Raw genomic sequence first — 24,833 nt, forward strand, 5'->3', positions numbered from 1 at the left:
TAAATATATGAGGGGACAGTACAAAGACCTTTCTAATGATCGTTTTACTCTAAGACCTGACACGGAAACAAGGGGGCATCCTTTATGTCTGGAGGAAAGAAGGTTTAATCATAATAACAGACGCGGTTCCTTTACTGTAAGAGCAGTGAGACTATGGAACTCTCTGCCGTATGATGTTGTAATGAGTAGTGTTGAGCGATACCGTCCGATACTTGAAAGTATCGGTATCGGATAGTATCGGCCGATACCCGAAAAATGTCGGATATCGCCGATACCGATATCCGATACCAATACAAGTCAATGGGACACCAAGTATCGGAAGGTATCCTGATGGTTCCCAGGGTCTGAAGGAGAGGAAACTCTCCTTCAGGCCCTGGGATCCATATTAATGTGTAAAATAAAGAATTAAAATAAAAAATATTGATATATTCACCTCTCCGGCGGCCCCTGGACATCACGCTGGTAACCGGCAGGCTTCTTTGTTTAAAATGCGCGCGTTTAGGACCTGAGGAATGACGTCGCGGCTTCTGATTGGTCGCGTGGCGGTCACATGAGCGGCACGCGACCAATCAGAAGCCGCGACGTCATTCGCAGGTCCTAAACGCGCTCATTTTAAACAAAGAAGCCTGCCGGTTACCAGCGTAATGTCCAGGGGCCGCCAGAAAGGTGAATATATCAATATTTTTTATTTTAATTCTTTATTTTACACATCCCTATGGATCCGATACCGATACCCAATACCACAAAAGTATCGGATCTCGGTATCGGAATTCCGATACCGCAAGTATCGGCCGATACCCGATACTTGCGGTATCGGAATGCTCAACACTAGTAATGAGTGATTCATTACTTAAATTTAAGAAGGGACTGGATGCCTTTATTGAAAAGTATAATGTTACAGGGTATATATATTAGATTCCTTGATACTTCGTTGATCCAGGGAACTAGTCTGATTGCTGTATGTGGAGTCGGGAAGGATTTTTTTCCCCAATGTGGAGCTTAGTGTTTGCCACATGGGTATTTTTTTGCTTTCCTCTGGATCAACATGTTAGGCTATGGAGTAAACTAGATGGACTTAAAGTCTTCCTTCAACCTTAAACACTATGTTACTTATAACGCACAGTGTGAGCCGCTGCCGCCGACTTCCAGCAGCGGCCGGGCAATCACGGTTGCATACTACTTATGAATATTCACCTTTCTCCACTTCCATAGGCATGGAGAGAGGTCAATATTCATTCCCTTAATGAGTGGGGACACGTGAAAGCTCAGCCACTCTATCTATCTATCTATCTATCTATCTATCTATCTATCTATCTATCTATCTATCTATCTATCTATCTATCTATCTATTATCTATCTATCTATATATCTATCAGTCCCGAGCTGCTCAGTGTTGGTGCAGAAATCAATTATCTCAAGGGGTATTTCCAGTGAGAGGTCTGGCTCATCACGATAGATGACTAGATAGAGAGAGAGAGAGACAACATCACTGTATACAGGCAGTTTCTGCTGACAGATAGCAACTTTGAAAAAATTAGCTCAGTTTCTGGTATGTAATGTCATCATCTTTCTGTTTGTAGACTCTTGCCCATTTGTATTTCTCATGTCACGACAAGGTACTTTTAATATACTTTTACACTTATATTGTCAGATATTTTTCTGTAAGTAGCTTCCTGGCAAGTTATCAAGGACAATACACATGTCCATTGTTCGTGAAATAAATGATTTTGGTAAATAGTAACTTGATTATATCTTATGATTATGATTCGTAATTGTAATGTGAAATGTGTATTCCTTGGATCTTGCCCTTATGACACACTATTTCTTTTTCCCTGCAGATCTACAGTACAGACCCAAAAGTTTGGACACACCTTCTCATTTAAAGATTTTTCTGTATTTTCATGACTATGAAAATTGTTTATTCACACTGAAGGCATCAAAACTATGAACTATTGTAGTAATTTTAGCGGCGTTTAGCGTCTAGCCTCTCACCTAGCCAAATCAGTTCTCATGCTTCGCACTGACGAGGGCCAACAGCCCGAAACACCGTGTCTGCGAATTGAGATATTGATTTGGCTTTTATCCTAAGTCATATTGCACGACTCGTTAAAGGGTTGATTGTGACTTGTAGGATCGCTACTTCCAACAGGTGGCGCTATAGAGTTTAAGTCCTCTTTTTCTCAGAAGAGGCAATTTGCATATTATATTTCCCAGAGGAGCATTGCACGGCGAATAAGCCTCCTTACCATGACAAGCCAGAGATGATATGTCACTCTCCATAAGGAGAAACAATACCCCTTAGACCCCTTGCACATTCTTGGCATTCTCTTGATGAGCTTCACCGGGAATGGTCTTCCAACAATCTTGAAGGAGTTCCCAGAGATGCTTAGCACTTGTTGGCCCTTTTGCCTTCACTCTGCAGTCCAGCTCCCCCCAAACCATCTTGCTTGGGTTCAGGTCTTGTGACTGTGGAGGCCAGGTCATCTGGCGTAGCACCCCATCACTCTCCTTCTTGCTCAAATAGCCCTTAAACAGCCTGGAGGTGTGTTTGGGGTCATTGTCCTGTTGAAAAATAAATGATGGTCCAACTAAATGCAAACCGGATGGAATAGCATGCCGCTGCAAGATGCTGTGGTAGCCATGCTGGTTCAGTATGCCTTCAATTTTGAATAAATCCCCAACAGTGTCACCAGAAAAGCACCATCACACCTCATCCTCCATGCTTCACGGTGGGAACCAGGCATGTAGGTCCATCCGTTCACTTTTTCTGCGTCACACAAAGACACGGTGGCTGGAACCAAAGATCTCAAACTTTAACTCATCAGACCAAAGCACAGATTTCCACTGGTCTAATGTCCATTCCTTGTGTTCTGAGCTGCAATTTTTGAAGCTGGTGACTCGGATAAAGTTATCCTCAGAAGCAGAGGTGACTCTTGGTCTTCCTTTCCTGGGGCGGTCCTCATGTGAGCCAGTTTCTTTGTTGCGCTTGATAGTTTTTGTCACTGCACTTGGGGACACTTTCAAAGTTTTCCCAATTTTTCGGACTGACTGACCTTCATTTCTTAAAGTAATGATGGCCACTCGTTTTTCTATACCTAGCTGCTTTTTTCTTGCCATAATACAAATTCTAACAGTCTATTCAGTAGGACTATCAGCTGCGTATCCACCAGACTTCTGCACCACACAACTGATGGTCCCAACCCCATTTTTAAGGCAAGAAATCTCACTTATTAACCCCTTCATGACCCAGCCTATTTTGACCTTAAAGACCTTGCCGTTTTTTGCAATTCTGACCAGTGTCCATTTATGAGGTAATAACTCAGGAATGCTTCAATGGATCCTAGTGGTTCTGAGAATGTTTTTTCGTGACATATTGGGCTTCATGTTAGTGGTAAATTTAGGTCAATAAATTCTGTGTTTATTTGTGATAAAAACGGAAATTTGGCGAAAATTTTGAAAATTTCGCAATTTTCACATTTTGAATTTTTATTCTGTTAAACCAGAGAGTTATATGACACAAAATAGTTAATGAATAACATTTCCCACATGTATACTTTACATCAACACAATTTTGGAAACAAAATTTTTTTTTGCTAGGAGGTTATAAGGGTTAAAATTTGACCAGCGAGTTCTCATTTTTACAACGAAATTTACAAAACCATTTTTTTTAGGGACCACCTCACATTTGAAGTCAGTTTGAGGGGTCTATATGGCTGAAAATACCCAAAAGTGACACCATTCTAAAAACTGCACCCCTCACGGTGCATAAAACCACATTCCAGAAGTTTATTAACCCTTCAGGTGCTTCACAGCAGCAGAAGCAACATGGAAGGAAAAAATGAACATTTAACTTTTTAGTCACAAAAATGATTTTTCATCAACAATTTTTTTACTTTCCCAATGGTAAAAGGAGAAATTGAACAACGAAAGTTGTTGTTCAATTTGTCGTGAGTACACAGATACCTCATATGTGGGGGTAAACCACTGTTTGGGCGCACGGCAGGGCTTGGAAGGGAAGGAGCGCCATTTGACTTTTTGAATGAAAAATTGGCTGCACTCTTTAGCGGACACCATGTCACGTTTGGAGAGTCCCCGTGTGCCTAAAAATTGGAGCTCCCCCACAAGTGACCCCATTTTGGAAACTAGACGCCCCAAGGAACTTATCGAGATGCATAGTGAGCCCTTTAAACCCCCAGGAGCTTCACAAATTGATCTGTAAAAATGAAAAAGTACTTTTTTTTCACAAAAAAATTCTTTTAGCCTCAATTTTTTCATTTTCACATGGACAACAAGATAAAATGGATCCTAAAATTTGTTGGGCAATTTCTCCTGAGTACACCGATACCTCACATGTCGGGGTAAACCACTGTTTGGGCACATGGTAAGGCTCGGAAGGGAAGGAGCGCCATTTGACTTTTTGAATGAAAAATTATCTCCATCGTTAGCGGACACCATGTCGCGTTTGGAGAGACCCTGTGTGCCTAAACATTGGAGCTCCCCCACAAGTGACCCCATTTTGGAAACTGGACCCCCCAAGGAACTTATCTAGATGCCTAGTGAGCACTTTAAACCCTCAGGTGTTTCACAAATTGATCCGTAAAAATGAAAAAGTACTTTTTTTTTCACAAAAAATTTATTTTCGCCTCAATTTTTTCATTTTCACATGGGCAATAGGATAAAATGGATCCTAAAATTTGTTGAGCAATTTCTCCCGAGTACGCCTATACCTCATATGTAGGGGTAAACCACTGTTTGGGCACACGGCAAGGCTTGGAAGGGAAGGCGCCTTTTGACTTTTTGAATGGAAAATTAGCTCCAATTGTTAGCGGACACCATGTCGCGTTTGGAGAGCCCCTGTGTGCCTATGCATTGGAGCTCCCCCACAAGTGACCCCATTTTGGAAACTAGACCCCCCAAGGAACTTATCTAGATGCATACTGAGCACTTTAAACCCCCAGGTGCTTCACAGAAGTTTATAATGCAGAGCCATGAAAATAAAAAATAATTTTTCTTTTCTCAAAAATGATTTTTTAGCCTGGAATTTCCTATTTTGCCAATGGTAATAGGATAAATTGGACCACAAATGTTGTTGTCCAGTTTGTCCTGAGTATGAAGATACCCCATATGTGGGGGTAAACCACTGTTTGGGCACACGGCAGGGCTCAGAAGGGAAAGCACGCCATTTGGCTTTTTAAATGGAAAATTAGCTCCAATCATTAGCGGACACCATGTCGCGTTTGGAGAGCCCCTGTGTGCTTAAACATTGGAGATCCCCCACAAATGACCCCATTTTGGAAACTAGACCCCCAAAGGAACTAATCTAGATGTGTGGTGAGCACTTTGAACCCTCAAGTGCTTCACAGACGTTTATAACGCAGAGCCATGAAAATGTAAAAAAAAAATTTATTTTCTCAAAAATGATTTTTTAGCCCGCAATTTTTTATTTTTCCAAGGGTAACAGGAGAAATTTGACCCCAAAAGTTATTGTCCAGTTTCTCCTGAGTACGCTGATACTCCATATGTGGGGGTAAACCACTGTTTAGGCACATGCTGGGGCTCAGAAGTGAAGTAGTGACGTTTTGAAATGCAGACTTTGATGGAATGCTCTGCGGGCGTCACGTTGCATTTGCAGAGCCCCTGGTGTGCCTAAACAGTAGAAACCCCCCACAAGTGACCCAATTTTGGAAACTAGACCCCCAAAGGAACTTATCTAGATATGTGGTGATCACTTTCAACCCCCAAGTGCTTTACAGAAGTTTATAACGCAGAGCCGTGAAAATAATAAATACGTTTTCTTTCCTCAAAAATAATTTTTTAGCCCAGAATTTTTTATTTTTCCAGGGGTTACAGGAGAAATTGGACCCCAAAAGTTGTTGTCCAGTTTCTCCTGAGTACGCTGATACCCCATGTGTGGGGGTAAACCACTGTTTGGGCACACATCGGGGCTCAGAAGGGAAGTAGTGACTTTTGAAATGCAGACTTTGATGGAATGGTCTGCGGGCGTCACGTTGCGTTTGCAGAGCCCCTGGTGTGCCTAAACAGTAGAAACCCCCCACAAGTGACCCCATTTTGGAAACTAGACCCCCAAAGGAACTTATCTAGATATGTGGTGAGCACTTTCAACCCCCAAGTGCTTTACAGAAGTTTATAACGCAGAGCCGTGAAAATAATAAATACGTTTTCTTTCCTCAAAAATAATTTTTAGCCCAGAATTTTTTATTTTCCCAAGGGTTACAGGAGAAATTGGACCCCAAAAGTTGTTGTCCAGTTTCTCCTGAGTACGCTGATACCCCATGTGTGGGGGTAAACCACTGTTTGGGCACACGTCGGGGCTCAGAAGGGAAGTAGTGACTTTTGAAATGCAGACTTTGATGGAATGGTCTGCGGACGTCACGTTGCGTTTGCAGAGCCCCTGGTGTGCCTAAACAGTAGAAACCCCCCACAAGTGACCCCATTTTGGAAACTAGACCCCCCAAGGAACTTATCAAGATATGTGGTGAGCACTTTGAACCCCCAAGTGCTTCACAGACGTTTACAACGCAGAGCCATGAAAATAAAAAATCATTTTTCTTTCCTCAAAAATGATGTTTTAGCAAGCAATTTTTTATTTTCTCAAGGGTAACAGGAGAAACTGGACCCCAGTAATTGTTGCGCAGTTTGTCCTGAGTATGCTGGTACCCCATATGTGCGGGTAAACCACTGTTTGGGCACACGTCGTGGCTCGGAAGTGAGGGAGCACCACTTGACTTTTTGAATACAAGATTGGCTGGAATCAATGGTGGCGCCATGTTGCGTTTGGAGACCCCCTGATGTGCCTAAACAGTGGAAACCCCTCAATTCTGACGCCAACACTAACCCCAACACACCCCTAACTCTAATCCCAACTGTAGCCATAACCCTAATTACAACCCTAACCCCAACACACCCCTAACCCTTATCCCAACTGTAGCCGTAACCCTAATCACAACCCTAACCCCAACACACCACTAACCACAACCCTAACCCCAACACACCCCTAACCCTAACCACAACCCTAATTCCAACCCAACCCTAACCCTAAGGCTATGTGCCAACGTTGCGGATTCGTGTGAGATATTTCTGCACCATTTTTGAAAAATCCGCGGGTAAAAGGCACTGCGTTTTACCTGCGGATTTACCGCGGATTGCCAGTGTTTTTTGTGCGGATTTCACCTGCGGATTCCTATGAGGAACAGGTGTAAAATGCTGCGGAATCCGCACAAAGAATTGACATGCTGCGGAAAATACAACGCAGCGTTTCCGCGTGGTATTTTCCGCACCATGGGCACAGCGGATTTGGTTTTCCATATGTTTACATGGTACTGTAAACCTGATGGAACACTGCTGCGGATCCGCAGCCAAATCCGCACCGTGTGCACATAGCCTAATTCTAAAGGTATGTGCACACGCTGCGGAAAACGCTGCGGATCCGCAGCAGTTTCCCATGAGTTTACAGTTCAATGTAAACCTATGGGAAACAAAAATTGCTGTACACATGCTGCAGAAAAACTGCACGGAAACGCAGCGGTTTACATTCCGCAGCATGTCACTTCTTTCTGCGGATTCCGCAGCGGTTTTACAACTGCTCCAATAGAAAATCGCAGTTGTAAAACCGTAGTGAAATGCGCAGAAAAAACGCGGTAAATCCACAGCGGTTTAGCACTGCGGATTTATCAAATCCTCTGTGGAAAAATCCGCAGAGGACCAGAATACGTGTGCACATCCCGAACCCTAACCCTAACCCTACCCCTAACCCTACCCCTACCCCTAACCCTAACCCTACCCCTAACCCTACCCCTACCCCTAACCCTACCCCTACCCCTAACCCTAACCCTACCCCTACCCCTAACCCTACCCCTAACCCTACCCCTAACCCTACCCCTAACCCTAACCCTAGTTCTTACCCCAACCTTAGTGGGAAAAAAAAATCTTTCTTTTTTTTATTGTCCCTACCTATGGGGGTGACAAAGGGGGGGGGGGGGTCATTTACTATTTTTTTATTTTGATCACTGAGATAGGTTATATTTCAGTGATCAAAATTCACTCTGGAACGAATCTGCCGGCCGGCAGATTCGGCGGGCGCACTGCACATGCGCCCGCCATTTTGGAAGATGGCGGCGCCAAGGAAAGAAGACGGACGGACCCCGGGAGGCTCGGTAAGTATAAGGGGGGGGAAGATCAGGGCACGGGGGGGCGTCGGAGCACGGGGGGGGGGAACGGAGCATGGGGTGGGTGGATCGAAACACGGGGGGTGGATTGGAGCACGGGGTGGGGGATCGATGTGCGGGGGGGTGGATCGGAGCACGGGGGGATCGCTGTGCGGGGGGGATCGGAGTGCGGGGGGGTTTGATTGGAGCACAGGGGGTGTGATTGGAGCACGGGGGGAGCGGACAGGAGGACGGGGGAGCAGAGCACAGGACGGAGGGGAGCGGAGCACAGATCGGAGGGCTGGGGGGGCGATCGGTGGGGTGGGTGCACATTAGTGTTTCCAGCCATGGCCGATGATATTGCAGCATCGGCCATGGCTGGATTGTAATATTTCACCAGTTTTTTAGGTGAAATATTACAAATCGCTCTGATTGGCAGTTTCACTTTCAACAGCCAATCAGAGCGATCGTAGCCACGGGGGGGGGGGCGGGGGTGAGGCCACCCCCTGGGCTAAACTACCACTCCCCCTGTCCCTGCAGATCGGGTGAAATGGGAGTTAACCCTTTCACCCGATCTGCAGGGACGCGATCATTCTGTGACACAGCATATGCGTCACAGGTCGGATTGGCACTGACTTTCATGACGCATACGCTGTGTCACAGGTCGGGAAGGGGTTAAACCTGACAGGGCACACCTGTGAAGTGAAAACCATTCCCGGTGACTACCTCTTGAAGCTCATCAAGAGAATGCCAAGAGTGTACAAAGCAGTCATCAAAGCAAAAGGTGGCTACTTTGAAAAACCTAGAATATAAGACATAATTTCAGTTGTTTCACACTTGTTTGTTAAGTATATAATTCCACATGTGTTAATTCATAGTTTTGATGCCTTCAGTGTGAATAAACAATTTTTCATAGTCATGAACATACAGAAAAATCTTTAAATGAGAAGGTGTGTCCAAACTTTTGGCCTGTACTGTATGTTGCACTATACAATATTAACTCTTCAGCTCGTCTTCTAGACTGCATCTGGAGGTCCAGTCTGCCTGCTCCTGATGGCCCTGTTGAACTTTATGAATGCTGATCTCATTGGAAACTACAAGAATTTCACTGAAAAGACATTAAATCCAAAAAACATCTAAGAAAGAAAAAGCAGCCACGCTTACATATACAGTTAGGGCCAGAAATATTTGGACAGTGACACAATTTTCGCGAGTTGGGCTCTGCATGCCACCACATTGGATTTGAAATGAAACCTCTACAACAGAATTCAAGTGCAGAAAACCATATAGAAAAAATGCGTATTAAGAACAAATTCTTTATTTGAAACAGATATAAAAACAAGGTATATACTGAAGACCATAAACAAGCATAAATATTAAAAAATCTGGTAACCAACAAAGTGCTCAAAAATGTGAGCCAAGTAGATATATGTGGCACCCCTCCTACACAAACAGCATTGCTAGTTACTGATAGTCCATATAACCATGTGTTCGTACCCCTACCACACATCTATCTAGTAAATTTCAAGAACAATCCTAAGGGTGAACTAACGGCCAAATTGGCACATCAAAATGCTCTTACTCAATAATATTCATGATAATAACGGTAGTATATGCCAGTATACTCACATGGAGGTGTTAATTTCTGCTGATGTCCAGGAGATGGTGCCACAGCCCCTACGCGCGTTTCGGCGGCGTGCCTTCGTCAGGGGAAGTGGCATCATACTCCCAGAATGCTCCTTATAAACCACAAAGGGCCAATCACCACGTTGTGTCCTTATGTCACATGATCCTATACCAAAAGGAAATCATGGACACGTGACACGGCCCCATTGCCTGTCGGTATCTGTAGTCCCATATAGTGGTAATCCCTCCCGTGGTTTTTACAGAGGGCACATATCATTGGTGATCGCAGGGCCGGCCGGAGACGGTAGGCGCGCCCATAGCGAACAACGACATGGCGAGCACAGGGTCCCCGACCGTGCGGCCGCATACGGAAGGAGACCCCGCCCACCAGTCCGTCCTCCACACAAGACGCGCACCATCACCGGCCACACCCCGAGACGCCAAGGCGCATGCGCCCCGAACAACACATTCCATAGATGGATAACAGATCTCTCAAAGGTGGAGACAGGAACATCCTCCGTTTCCACCTACCCAAGAAAATGTGGTATGTGATAGGTCCCCTCTCCTATAGATCCCGGACATGCATAAACAAACCTCAATACACACAATAAGGCAATATAAAAATAGATCATATTAAAGTCTGAATAACATACATATAAATATCAATAGTCACAGGACAGACAAAAAGAAACATGAAAGGCGTAACACCAAAAAAGATAAAATTGGGTCCACAGAAGTAGATCCAATACATATGTAATTAAATTAACCACTAATAGTGTATATACGAAAAAAGATAAAATCTTTTTTCGTATATACACTATTAGTGGTTAATTTAAAATCTTTTTTCGTATATACACTATTAGTGGTTAATTTAATTACATATGTATTGGATCTACTTCTGTGGACCCAATTTTATCTTTTTTGGTGTTACGCCTTTCATGTTTCTTTTTGTCTGTCCTGTGACTATTGATATTTATATGTATGTTATTCAGACTTTAATATGATCTATTTTTATATTGCCTTATTGTGTGTATTGAGGTTTGTTTATGCATGTCCGGGATCTATAGGAGAGGGGACCTATCACATACCACATTTTCTTGGGTAGGTGGAAACGGAGGATGTTCCTGTCTCCACCTTTGAGAGATCTGTTATCCATCTATGGAATGTGTTGTTCGGGGCGCATGCGCCTTGGCGTCTCGGGGTGTGGCCGGTGATGGTGCGCGTCTTGTGTGGAGGACGGACTGGTGGGCGGGGTCTCCTTCCGTATGCGGCCGCACGGTCGGGGACCCTGTGCTCGCCATGTCGTTGTTCGCTATGGGCGCGCCTACCGTCTCCGGCTGGCCCTGCGATCACCAATGATATGTGCCCTCTGTAAAAACCACGGGAGGGATTACCACTATATGGGACTACAGATACCGACAGGCAATGGGGCCGTGTCACGTGTCCATGATTTCCTTTTGGTATAGGATCATGTGACATAAGGACACAACGTGGTGATTGGCCCTTTGTGGTTTATAAGGAGCATTCTGGGAGTATGATGCCACTTCCCCTGACGAAGGCACGCCGCCGAAACGCGCGTAGGGGCTGTGGCACCATCTCCTGGACATCAGCAGAAATTAACACCTCCATGTGAGTATACTGGCATATACTACCGTTATTATCATGAATATTATTGAGTAAGAGCATTTTGATGTGCCAATTTGGCCGTTAGTTCACCCTTAGGATTGTTCTTGAAATTTACTAGATAGATGTGTGCTAGGGGTACGAACACATGGTTATATGGACTATCAGTAACTAGCAATGCTGTTTGTGTAGGAGGGGTGCCACATATATCTACTTGGCTCACATTTTTGAGCACTTTGTTGGTTACCAGATTTTTTAATATTTATGCTTGTTTATGGTCTTCAGTATATACCTTGTTTTTATATCTGTTTCAAATAAAGAATTTGTTCTTAATACGCATTTTTTCTATATGGTTTTCTCTATATATCTAGCGTAGAACATGTGCAAACTATGTTTAACTATGTGGACGCAATATTAATATTTAGCGTCTGTTAGATTTGGGGGTATGTATTAGGCTCTTAGAATTCAAGTGCAGATTGTAACGTTTAATTTGAAGGGTTGACCAAAAATATCTGATAGAAAATGTAGGAATTGTACACATTTCTTTACAAACACTCCACATTTTAGGAGGTCAAAAGTAATTGGACAAATAAACATAACCCAAACAAAATATTTTTATTTTCAATATTTTGTTGCAAATCCTTTGGAGGCAATCACTGCCTTAAGTCTGGAACCCATGGACATCACCAAACGCTGGGTTTCCTCCTTCTTAATGCTTTGCCAGGCCTTTACAGCCGCAGCCTTCAGGTCTTGCTTGTTTGTGGGTCTTTCCGTCTTAAGTCTGGATTTGAGCAAGTGAAATGCATGCTCAATTGGGTTTAGATCTGGAGATTGACTTGGCCATTGCAGAATGTTCCACTTTTTGGCACTCATGAACTCCTGGGTAGCTTTGGATTTATGCTTGGGGTCATTGTCCATCTGTACTATGAAGCGCCGTCCAATCAACTTTGCAGCATTTGGCTGAATCTGGGCTGAAAGTATATCCCGGTACACTTCAGAATTCATCCGGCTACTCTTGTCTGCTCTTATGTCATCAATAAACACAAGTGACCCAGTGCCATTGAAAGCCATGCATGCCCATGCCATCACGTTGCCTGCACCATGTTTTACAGAGGATGTGGTGTGCCTTGGATCATGTGCCGTTCCCTTTCTTCTCCAAACTTTTTTCTTCCCATCATTCTGGTACAGGTTGATCTTTGTCTCATCTGTCCATAGAATACTTTTCCAGAACTGAGCTGGCTTCTTGAGGTGTTTTTCTGCAAATTTAACTCTGGCCTGTCTATTTTTGGTATTGATGAATGGTTTGCATCTAGATGTGAACCCTTTGTATTTACTGTCATGGAGTCTTCTCTTTACTGTTGACTTAGAGACAGATACACCTACTTCACTGAGAGTGTTCTGGACTTCAGTTGATGTTGTGAACGGGTTCTTCTTCACCAAATTAAGTATGCGGCGATCATCCACCACTGTTGTCATCCGTGGACGCCCAGGCCTTTTTGAGTTCACAAGCTCACCAGTCAATTCCTTTTTTCTCAGAATGTACCCAACTGTTGATTTTGCTACTCCAAGCATGTCTGCTATCTCTCTGATGGATTTTTTCTTTTTTTTCAGCCTCAGGATGTTCTGTTTCACCTCAATTGAGAGTTCCTTTGACCGCATGTTGTCTGCTCACAGCAACAGCTTCCAAATGCAAAACCACACACCTGGAATCCACCCCTGACCTTTTAACTACTTCATTGATTACAGGTTAACGAGGGAGACGCCTTCAGAGTTAATTGCAGCCCTTAGAGTCCATTGTCCAATTACTTTTGGTCCCTTGAAAAAGAGGACGCTATGCATTACAGAGCTATGATTCCTAAACCCTTTCTCCGATTTGGATATGGAAACTATCATATTGCAGCTGGGAGTGTGCACTTTCAGCCCATATTATATATATAATTGTATTTCTGAACATGTTTTTGTAAACAGCTAAAATAACAAAACTTGTGTCACTGTCCAAATATTTCTGGCCCTAACTGTATCTGGTTACATTATCTACCAATAGTCAGGGCCGATTCTAGGATTTCTGTTGCCTGAGGCACAAATTGAAATGTTGTTCCCCATAAATAATTAATTTTGATAAAATCTACAATTGTCTTAAAGGAATTCATCAGCTCCAAAACCTGTATCAAAGTAATCAGAGATCCTTGTATTGATCTTGTGCTTGAAGTAGACAAGAACTGAAGTTCTCTGAGCACCACAGGCATGGCCACATAGTGTAGGACACCCTTACATCAACACAGAAGCTGTTTGAGTGCTCTCGACTGTGCATCTCATTTGCATGTAAAAATAAAAAATGTTTTCTCAAAAACTAAATGTTTGTCTTATTCTACTGCAATATTTCTACAAGGATCTATCATTACTTTGATACAATTTTTTGGAGAGATTTCCTTTAAGCCAATTTAAAATTTATTTCCCTACATTCATTTTTTTATGCGGGACACCATTTAATTTGAGCTTCAGACAACAGAAAGGAAGAATGATCTCTGAACTTGACACAGAAGCATTTTGCTTCCTTGTCAGGGGATTGGTTACCTATATATGAATGAATAGTATATGCCTCTGTATATACAGGTTCGCGCTAAGTGATAGCCAATAAAAATATCCTGTGCAATAACCGCAATAAAAAACAGCGTCCTGATACTGATAAAAAACATCCAAGGTTCTAGCAGAATCCTAGATTAATTTAAGAGTTAATAAAGGTAAATGGCGCTTATCTTACCCCCCCTGATGAGGTTCTTGAGGACTTGGAAACGACCACAGTAAAGTCCTTGTGGTAGGATGAGTCCGGAAAGAAGAACTTCTTTAAGCAAGTGGCTGCCCCGGCCGGCAGCAGCCACCGCAAACTAACCTTCGGGTGAGAGCGGGATCTTGCAATGCCGGCGCCACGTATAGTGTTAGCGGTGATTCCAGCTGGTGCACAGGACTTTCCGTAACGTAGTGGATCATGTGATCGCTGCTAAACCCGAAGGAGTGAATGGAATGCAGTAAGGACCAAACAACCAACGTGTTTCGGAGACACCTGTCTCCTTCCTCAGGGATGGTCCTTACCCCGTGATGGTTGTCCTTATATAGCCTTCCATAATGTAAGTGGTTATTCGAAGCCAAACAGCTCCGCACCAATATTCAATCCTCTTGGTGCTACAGTGTCTAACATAAAAATCCACTTTGTTTCCTCCCTCGACATGGCTTTGATGTAATTCCCACCTCTCCAATGTTGGTGCACCACTGCTTTGCCTGATATCGGCTTATGTTGTGCCAGTCCATTGTGATGCTCTATGAAATGTTGGGAAAGTGGATGTCCCATAAATTTGCTTTTAATGTTACGTATATGTTCATTAATCCTAGTTTTCAGGGGCTTTTTTGTCCTCCCCACGTACATTTTTCCACAGGGGCATTAAATATTATATATTACCCCTGTGGTGGAGCATGTGATAAAGTCCTTAATTTTAAATACCTTATCACCTTTTCCAATTTTTATACATTTATGCACAATGGTCTATTTACACATGCTACATTTTCTACATGGGAAGAACCCTTTTAGTTTACCCTGAAAAATAGAGGACTGTTTAAGACAAGTTTTATTTTGAACCGTAGGTGCAATCAAATTTCCCAAATTGTGAGATTTTTTATACACAAATCGGGGCTGGTTGGTGATTTTATTCCCCCGTATTTTATCATTTTTCAAAATGTGCCAGTGTTTGCTGACTATCTTGCGAAGGAGGTTAGAATTGGCATTATACTGTGTTATTATGGGAATAAAATTCATAATGTCTCTAGATGTGGAAACTGGATTGATGAGCTCCTGTCTGGATTTGGCCAGAACAGTTCCTTTTGATTTCTCCAGCAATTTTGCGTTATATCCTTTCTCCAAAAATTTATCAGTGAGTATTTTTGCCTCCACATCAAAGTCTTGAGGCCTTGAGCAATTCTGATGAATCCTCATAAACTGACTTTTGGAATGTTTAACAACCAGCTAGGAAGGTGACAGCTGTCCAGGGGGATGTAGCTATTCGTGCCAGTTGGTTTGTTAAAGGTAAACATTTGAATTTTGGAATCTTCAATAAATATTTTTAAATCTAAAAATTTAATTTCCGTGGTACTGGTGGTGGATGTGATTTTTAAAAAATACTGATTTTTATTAATGTCCATTAAAAACTGGTTAAGAGAATCCCACCCACCAGACTAGATAAAAATAATATCATCAATAAAACGTTGCCAGAGGACCAGGCCTGCGTGCAGGCAGCCCTCCGGGTAGATGGCTTGCTCTTCCCACCTCCCCACATAAAGATTGGCATAACTGGGCACGAACCTGGTCCCCATAGCAGTACCTCACTGCTGGGAGTAGTAGTCCTCTTTATATAAAAAATAATTATGTGTTAAAATAAATTGCATAAGTTCACCTAAAAATTCAATTTGTTCAGAGGCAACCTCAGAAAACTTGGATAAAAAATATTTAGCAGCCTCACATCCTATATTATGATTAATAACTGTATATAAAGAAGTGATATCTAAAGTGCCCAGTATATATTCCTTCTCCCACTCCACCTTTTGTAGAAGTTGTAAAATATGTAAACTATCTTTTAAATGTGATGGCAGAAGCGGGACAATTTTTTGTAAGTGGGAATCTACCAGTTTTGACATATTGGCTGTTAAACATTTAATACCGGATACAATTGGTCTACCCAGTGGATTTATAATATTCTTGTGTATTTTGGGTAGAATCTTGGAGGTCCGTCATTAATAAATTCAAACTCCTGTTTGTCAATAAACCCCATATCAAGACCCTTGTTAGTTAAAATCTTAATTTCCTTGATGTATTCATCCATCGGATTTCTTTTCAGTTTCTTGTAGGTTCGAGAATCACCAAGCAAGCGGAGGACTTCCTTATGGTAAGTTTCCTAATCTAAAATGACACCCCCCCCCCCTTTATCTGCTGGTTGAATGATCAGATCTTTGTTCTGTTGTAAGGAAATGATGGCTTTTCTTTCCCTATGTGTTAAGTTATATCTATATTTCCTTCATTTTTTGTCACTTATTTTGCGTATCTCATCTGTTACATGAGAAACAATGGAAACAAATGTTTCCATTTGTTCCGAATATTCTTTCATAGGGTGGAATTTTGATTTATTTCTCAAGTTGGTATGGATATAAGATTTACCCTGCACAGATCTCAAATTGTTAACGTGGGGATTTTTTATATAATACCTTGGATTGCTAATTTTCTCATAAACATTTTAATGCCTATGTAGGCCTTAACACTAAAGCGCCCCGAGTGAAAGGAGAATAGGTCAATCATGTGCACTTCCGTTCCTTTCATTCTAATAGGAGCAACTGAAAATCAGGTGAGCACTGCACTTGGCAACCTCCAGAAAAAAATTCTTGGGATCAATGCTGTAGGAAGATGACTGTCCATCAGCATGACTTCTGCAGTCACAGCCTGTTGGCAGAGTGGCCCAGAAGAGGAAGAGCTTGACATTGAGCACGTTGTATGACCAGCAGAATTCTGTGTCGGAGTCGGGTAAACCAGGCAGGTAATTAGCAAGAACCTACCTGTTTGGTTTTTTTACTATGGGCTCAAAACCAAGTGTTATATAAACCCTTTAAATTCTCAGTCTATAGAATCTTACTCCTTTTATAGTGCTAACATTCCAATGACATGATTTATTTCCACTGGATTTTCATCAGTTGCAACACTTATCTGCATGAGCAATGAGGCTTGATAAGGAAATGCATCAAGGGCAAAAGGTTAATAGGTTTTGGATAACTATTCCTTGCTAGCTAGGTATGACAGAATGAGTTTGAATGAGACATGCTTAATGTCGGAAAGCTGATTTTAACAAATTAAGAGAAGAGCTTAGACTGTGACCATGTCATAGTAACTAGGGATACCGACCATAAATGGGGCATGTCTAAGGAAATACTACTAGAATTCTGTAAAAAAACTTATATCCTCTGGTAATAAAATGTCAAGGAATAAAAATGCAAATTGCCTCTTCTGAGAAAAAGAGGACTTAAACTCTATAGCGCCACCTGTTGGAAGTAGCGATCCTACAAGTCACAATCAACTCTTTAACGAGTCGTGCAATATGACTTAGGATACAGGCCAAATCAATATCTCAATTCGCAGACACGATGTTTCGGGCTGTTGTTCCTCGTCAGTGTGAAGCATGAGAACTGATTTGGCTAGGTGAGAGGCTCTGGACTGGGGTCTAAGGGGTATCGTTTCTCCTTACCATTATGGATAAATATTACAATACAAAGTTTAATAAGACAAAAACAAAAGGCATTCAAAATCTTGAAGAGAGAGAATACAGAAATAGCATTTTAGGTGTATAAAGATCTCAGAAAGAAATGCATAAAATGAGTCAGGCTAGCAAACTTCACCACCTGTTATAACTAATTTAGCACAAGAAGAAGTACACCGGCATCTGAGCAAATTGAAAACTCCCCCCGGGCCAGATGGCATTCACCCATGAATATTGAGGGAATTGAGGTCAGTAATTAACTGGGGCGGCACAGTGGCTCTGTGGTTAGCACTGAAGCACTTGGGTCCTGGGTTCAAATCCCACCAAGGACAACATCTGCAAGGAGTTTAAATGTTCTCCCCGTGTTTGCGGAGATTTCCTCCGGGAACTCCATTTTCCTCCCACATTCCAAAGACATACTGATAGGGAATTTAGATTGTAAGCAGCATCGGGGAAAGTGCCAATAATGTCTGTAAGCACTGTGGAATTAATGTCGCTATATAAATGAGGAAAATAAATAAATACAATGTATCTCATATTCTTAGGCTTTCTTGCAACAGGGTTGGTGCCACAGGATTGGAGGATGGCTGGTGTGGCACTGATATTTAAGAAAGGTAAGAAGGTGGATCCAGGCAACTACCGTCCGGTAAGCCTGACATCAGTAGAGTGCAAAATTTTTGAGGACATTATAGGAGATGAGCTGCAGATATATATTGTAACAAAAAAGACGAAATCCTGAAGCATATACAAATGTTTGAGTGAGAAGGGGTGCATGGGAATAGACCAAAAAAACCCCATTGGATTTGAGTTTATGTTCCGCTGTTAAGATAAGCGTTAGCTTGTAAGTATTTTCAGTTGACAGGTAGATGCGCCTATCGGCTATAATTCCCCACCCTATTGTGGTGTTACAGATACCTCACCCTATGCACTGCTATCATCTTCCTTGGTTTGTTCAGTTACTTCATAATCCACCACCTCGTCTTCCAATTCCGCACCCTGGTCCCCCGCTTTACTTGCTAACTTAGCATCACTTGTTGGCTATTGTGCCTCATCATCATACATCTCTTGTGACAGTAATTGCATTTTCCCACCTTCACATTCTTGTGAGCATGGCTGCTTAAATATTTGTGCATCATTACATGCAATCTCCTCATGTCCCGCTTGAATCTACAGTATAATTGGAAATGTGAACAGCTCTTCGGAGTGTCCAAATGTGGGTTCACTTGTGTCAGGGGACTCGGCATGGTGGGAGGAATGAGATTCAGGGTAAGGATTATGGGGTCCAGAATCATGGTTACTGAGACTAGACCATGTGGAAGACAGGGTGGTGCTGGCAAATTGACGGGAAGCATTTTATGCTATCCATCTAACAACCTTTTTACACCGTGGTACAGGAAGCTAGGTTGACATGATGTGTGTGTTTGTTGTGATCCTGCAGCAGGCACAGTTTCACCTTGCCCATGGTCTCGGCCTCTGCGCTCACCATTAGCATCACATCCACTTCCCTGTCCCTTACCACGTGCCTGACCATTTTAAATTACATATGATATATCCCTGTTGAGAAAACTTTGCAGGATTAGTATAGCAGGAAAATTTACCCACCTCACATGGACATGTTACAGTGCAGGAGCAATATAGCAATGATATTGCTAATAAAAAAAATCTGGCTGTATGCTTTTGATTCATAACTAGCGTTGAGCGATACCTTCTGATATTTGAAAGTATCGGTATCGTATGGTATCTGCCGATACCGGCAAAATATCGGATCTCGCCGATACCGATACCAATACAAGTCAATGGGACACAAATATCTCCTTCAGGCCCTGGGATCCATATTAATGTAAAAAATAAAGAATAAAAATAAAAAATATGGCTATACTCACCCCTCCGAAGGCCCCTTGCTGTCACCGCTGCGAGCGTCCGCCTCCGTTCCTGAGAATTGAAGGACCTTCGATGACGTCGCGGTCACCGCTCCCGTGACCGCTCACCTGACCGCGACCTCATCGAAGGTCCTTCACTCACTACATTCTCAGGAACGGAGGCGGACACTTGCAGCGGTGACAGCCAGGGTTCTTCGGAGGGGTGAGTATAGCCATATTTTTTATTTTTATTCTTTATTTTTTACATTAATATGGATCCCAGGGCCTGAAGGAGAGTTTCCTCTCCTCCAGACCCTTGGAACCATACGCATCGCACACTCCGATACCGATTTCCGATATCACAAAAATATCGGAACTCGGTATCGGAATTCCGATACAGCAAGTATCGGCCGATACCCGATACTTGCAGTATCGGAATGCTCAACACTATTCATAACTTGTGCAGTATAAATGCCATATAATATTTCCCTGCAGAAAAAACTTTGCAGGATTACTATCGATGGAAAATTTGCTCACTTCAGACTGGTAACAGTGCAGAAGCAATATAGCGATGCTATTGATAACCAACCAAGTGTGTCTGTATGCTTTTGACGCACAACTAGTGCAATATAAATGGTGTATATTTCCCTGCTCAGAACAATTTCCAGGATTAAGAGCAAAAAGAATATTATTAAAGAACTTGAAGGGCTTTTGGTATGAGTTGCATTAGAAAGGACGTGCAATTTACCCTATCCAATCCTGCACTATCCATTCAGCACAATCTCTCCCGCTATCAGCACTATGAATATTAACTATAATTAGCTCTAATAAGTAGAGATGGGCAGATCCCTGGACGGTTGATCAAAGTTTGGGTTTGGGTACCAGAACAGTACTCGGACTCGAACCCAAACCCGTACTCCAATCATTTAAATGGGGGCCCGAACATCCAGTGTTTGTCACGCTGCCATGTGCATGACAGCGCAGCAAACACTGCTTCTGATCAGCTGTAAAATCATTACTGCCATTTAGAGAGTCGTGGTTCCCACGCTGTCAGATGACAGGGTGAACCCGCAGCTGTGATCGGAGGTACAAAGTTCACCTTCAGTCAATGGCATAGGTTCATGGGACTACTGATCCCATCAGACGATGCCTGCTGCTGCTAATAACAGTGAGAGCAGGTGGTGGCTGATGGGAGTATTCATCAGCCGGCACCTGCTCTTTATATAAATAATTTAAAAAAAGATGTGTGGGTTCCCCTGCATTTTTGATTAAAAAAAGCCAGGCAAAACTGACAGCTGGAGGCTGCAACCCTCAGCTGTCAGCGTTAGCAAGGCTGGTTATCAAGACTAGAGGGGTCACCATGGTATTTTTTAACCCCTTAACCCCCCGAGCTTTTTCGCTCCCTTCTTTCCCAGAGCCATCATTTTTTAATTTTTCCATCAATATGGCCATGTGAGGGCTTATTTTTTGCGGGATGAGTTGTACTTTTGAACAACACCATTGGTTTTACCATGTTGTGTATTAGATATCGGGAAAAAAATTCCAAGTGCGGTGAAATTGCAAAATAAGTGCAATCCCACTCTTGTTTTTTGTTTGGCTTTTTTTGCTAGGTTCACTAAATGCTAAAACTGACCTGCCATTATGATTCTCCAGTTCAATACGAGTTCATAGATACCAAACAGGCTAGGTTATTTTTTATCTAAGTGGTAAAAACAAAAATCCAAACTTTGCTAAAAAAAAAAAATTGTGCAATTTTCCGAGACCCGTAGCATTTCCATTTTTCGTGATCTCAGGTTGGATGAAGGCTTATTTTTTGCGTGCCGAACTGACATTTTTATTGATACAATTTTGGTGCAGATACATTCTTTCAATCACCCATTATTGCATTTTAACGCAATGTTGCGGTGACCAAAAAACGTAATTCTGGTGTTTTGAATTTTTTTCTCGCTATGCCATTTAGCAATCAGGTTAGTTATTTTTTTATTGATTGATCAGGCGATTCTGAATGCAGCAATACCAGATATGTGTAGGTTTGTTTTATTGTTTTATTTTGAATGGGGCGAAAGGAGGGTGATTTAAACTTTTATTTTTTTTATATTTTTAAAAACTTTTTTTTACTTTTGCCATTCTTCAATAGCCTCCATGGGAGGCTTAGGCTACTTTCACACTAGCGTCGGAATCTCCCCGTCGCAATGCGTCGGGCAGAGATTCCGACGCTAGCGTTTAACGCACTGCACAACGTAGGCAGCGGATGCATTTCTCCGGCGCATCCGCTGCCCCATTGTGAGGTGTGGGGAGGTGGGGGCGGAGTTCCGGCCGCGCATGCGCGGTCGGAAAAAGCGGTCTGTCAGGAGCAAAAAACGTTACATGTAGCGTTTTTTGCTCCCGACGGTCCGTCAAAGCACAACGCATACGTCGCACGACAGATGCGACGTGTGGCAATCCGTCGCAATGCGTCGTCAATACAAGGCTATGGGGAAAAAACGCATCCTGCAAGCACTTTTGCAGGATGCGTTTTTTCTGCAAAACGACGCATTGTGACGGATTGCAGTTAACGCTAGTGTGAAAGTAGCCTAAGAAACCATACTCCAAGCATAAACAAGACCAACGGAAGAATGACAGGGAATATTTAAAAATATATCTATTTTATTTAGTAGCAATAGAGAAAACAATTAAAATATACAAAAATAAAATTAAAATCATGTAAATATGTATATGTATATTCTACATGTGCACATATCAAGATAAATATAATGTAATATCCATAAGGCAGGTCAGATTTCTGTTATGTGCTATATACCCCAATAGGCAAAACAAAGTATCAATAGAAGGGGAACAATTTGTTGCATATGCTATACGGGTGATAAAATTAAAAAGGTATAAAAAAAAGTGTGTATAAAATATCGCAAAATATATCTTCATATATGGGATTATGGGTGGTGATGGGGTGGGGGGCGGGATTGTGTGTGGTGATGTGGTGGGAGGCAGAGCTTCTGTGCAGGAGGCGGGATTAGTGAGTAATCAAGATGCTTCTTATATATATAGATAATTATGGTAATCCTAATTCACCTAAAAAGGGGAAAGGTTTATTCTGATTTCATGTCAGATATTGGGAAAAACACGCAGATGTGTCTTTTTATATAGTGTATGTAAACTTCTAGTTTCAACTGTGTATAGTTTTTTTTATATTTTGGCGCTTTTTCAAAATAATTTTTGTTCTATAGCATAGTTTTTTAAATTTTGCATTGCTTTATTCTGAGTTCTAGAACCTCTTTTTATCTTTTCTCTGATGGAGCTATGCGGTGGCTTGGTTTTTTTTTGGGGGGGAACAAGAGGACGTTTTCAGAAATAGCATATTTTTTTCATTCTTATTTTTTATTGCGTTTTATTACACTTTTTATTCTGGGGTATGGTGATAAAGCACAGCTTTTTTTACTTGTTATTTTATTTTATTTTTTTAACGGTGTTCACTGAAGGGGTTGACTAGTGTGACAGTTTTATAGGTCAGGTCGTTCTGCATGCGGCAATACCAAATATGTGTACTTTGTTTGTTTATTTTTGTTTTTATGAATGTATTTATTGGATTAATATTTTTTCTTTTTTTTTCTTTATTTTGTGACTTTTTTAAAAATATTTTTACAATTTTTTATAATTTTTTTTACATTCTGCCAGGATGGGACATCAACTTTCCCTGCCCTCATAGCTGATCTAATACTCTGCAATGCCTTTGCCTTGCAGAGCATTAGAACAGTGCATCTCACGCAGGGAAAAGGCAGGAGCTTACAGGCCACCATTCCAGGGTACTGCTGTGTCCATCTTTCTATCGGCACAACGTGTTAGCAATCGTGTTGTGCTGATGGGAGCAGAGAGGGAGCTCCCTACCTCTTTGATGCCCCTCGATATTGCTGTCACTATTGACAGTGGCATCAGAGGGTCTAACGCCATCGATCGGTGCTAGCAACAATCGTGGGCATGCTACAAGGTGTCAGCCCTCATACAGAGCCTATTCCAACGTGTTTCAGCTCTATAGAACCTACTGTTCTTGAGATATTTTGAAAAAAAATTATGAAAGAACATATATATATTTATTTACAGCCAAAAGACTGGACCCAAAGTTTGACACTCAGGCAAATCAAGCACTTCGGAAGGTTGTACACTCGGCTTCATCTCTCTAGGACCAAGATCTTGGCTTCATATCAGAAACAAACAAGATTTTTAACCACATTCAAACAACAAACAATTAAACTAAGTACACCCGTGAGAAGCCGGGTAATTCTGCTAGTTCGTACTCCGCAAGTCTCCCATTTCTGGATATAAAATCTGTTCTTGTAAAAGAGACATCTGACATACATTACACCAGTTCACCCTTCTATCATTTCAACTCATAGTTATAATTTGGTCTTTTATCAATCTACTTTACATTTTAAAATATTCACTGTAAATCCAGTCCATGTAATAATCTATTAATCCCAGTAATTCCCTTCTTATGGCACAATATAAGGAATTTAAGTGTCTGCATGTGGAATTGTTAGTGGGTTATTCTCTCAGTAAACTGCTACTTTATCATAACAGGTAGAAACATTAATTTCCTGGCATTTTTCTTCAAAACGAAAATAATAGAAAGTCGTTTAAAAGAACTTTACGCTTTGGGAGAATTCCTGATGTCTCCAGTGTGAGGACTCCAGCAAACAGCTCTCCATAGCTCAGTTCCCTGGATGGCTGTCCATGTGTCATGGGGACATGAATCAAAGACTACTGATTTACCTGCAGTATACCCACGATAAATACGTTCTGACACCATGTTTTGTTATAAGGTATACAGGTAAATCAATAATGGACAAGTCTATATCTTCTACTAAAAAGAAACTTAGAGGAAGCGATACTCACGTATGGACCTTTGATCTGTACACAAGCAATGTGAGCCTCACAGTACAACGTCTGCTGTCTCCAGGCTGTTTTATGATATGCGCCCATTACACTTGAGATAAAAAATTAATAATTAAAGAGAAACTATCATTAAATGAATGCTGCCTGAACCATAGCAGCATGAATCTGAGCCTACAGCCAGGAATATTTTACTCTGAAAAGCTGCGGCGTTTCAGAGAACAAGTAGGGGCCGATTCAGAAAGGTCTTCTTTTTGCCAGATTTCTGACTTAAAATGTTACGTTGCAAAGTTTTTGAGAATCACAGAAAGTGAGGCATCCTTAAAATGATCTTCAGTTCCTGTCTGGAGTTATATTTCTGGGCAGTTGACTGATATGACAAATTTATT

At 41.9% G+C, this 24,833-nt stretch overlaps 1 protein-coding gene across 1 annotated transcript in view; it reads right to left on the bottom strand.

Moving 5' to 3' along the window:
• LOC138665394 (membrane-spanning 4-domains subfamily A member 4A-like) overlaps positions 1-24,454 on the bottom strand; it is a 225,616-nt gene extending 201,162 nt beyond the window's left edge. The window contains exon 1 of the mRNA XM_069752825.1: positions 24,448-24,454. The gene's annotated coding sequence lies outside the window, so the exon portion shown is untranslated. The remainder of the gene's footprint in view (positions 1-24,447) is intronic.
• Positions 24,455-24,833: the final 379 nt, after the last annotated feature.

The sequence above is a fragment of the Ranitomeya imitator genome, chromosome 2 (genome assembly GCF_032444005.1).
Source record: "Ranitomeya imitator isolate aRanImi1 chromosome 2, aRanImi1.pri, whole genome shotgun sequence".
Classification (NCBI taxonomy): domain Eukaryota; kingdom Metazoa; phylum Chordata; class Amphibia; order Anura; family Dendrobatidae; genus Ranitomeya; species Ranitomeya imitator.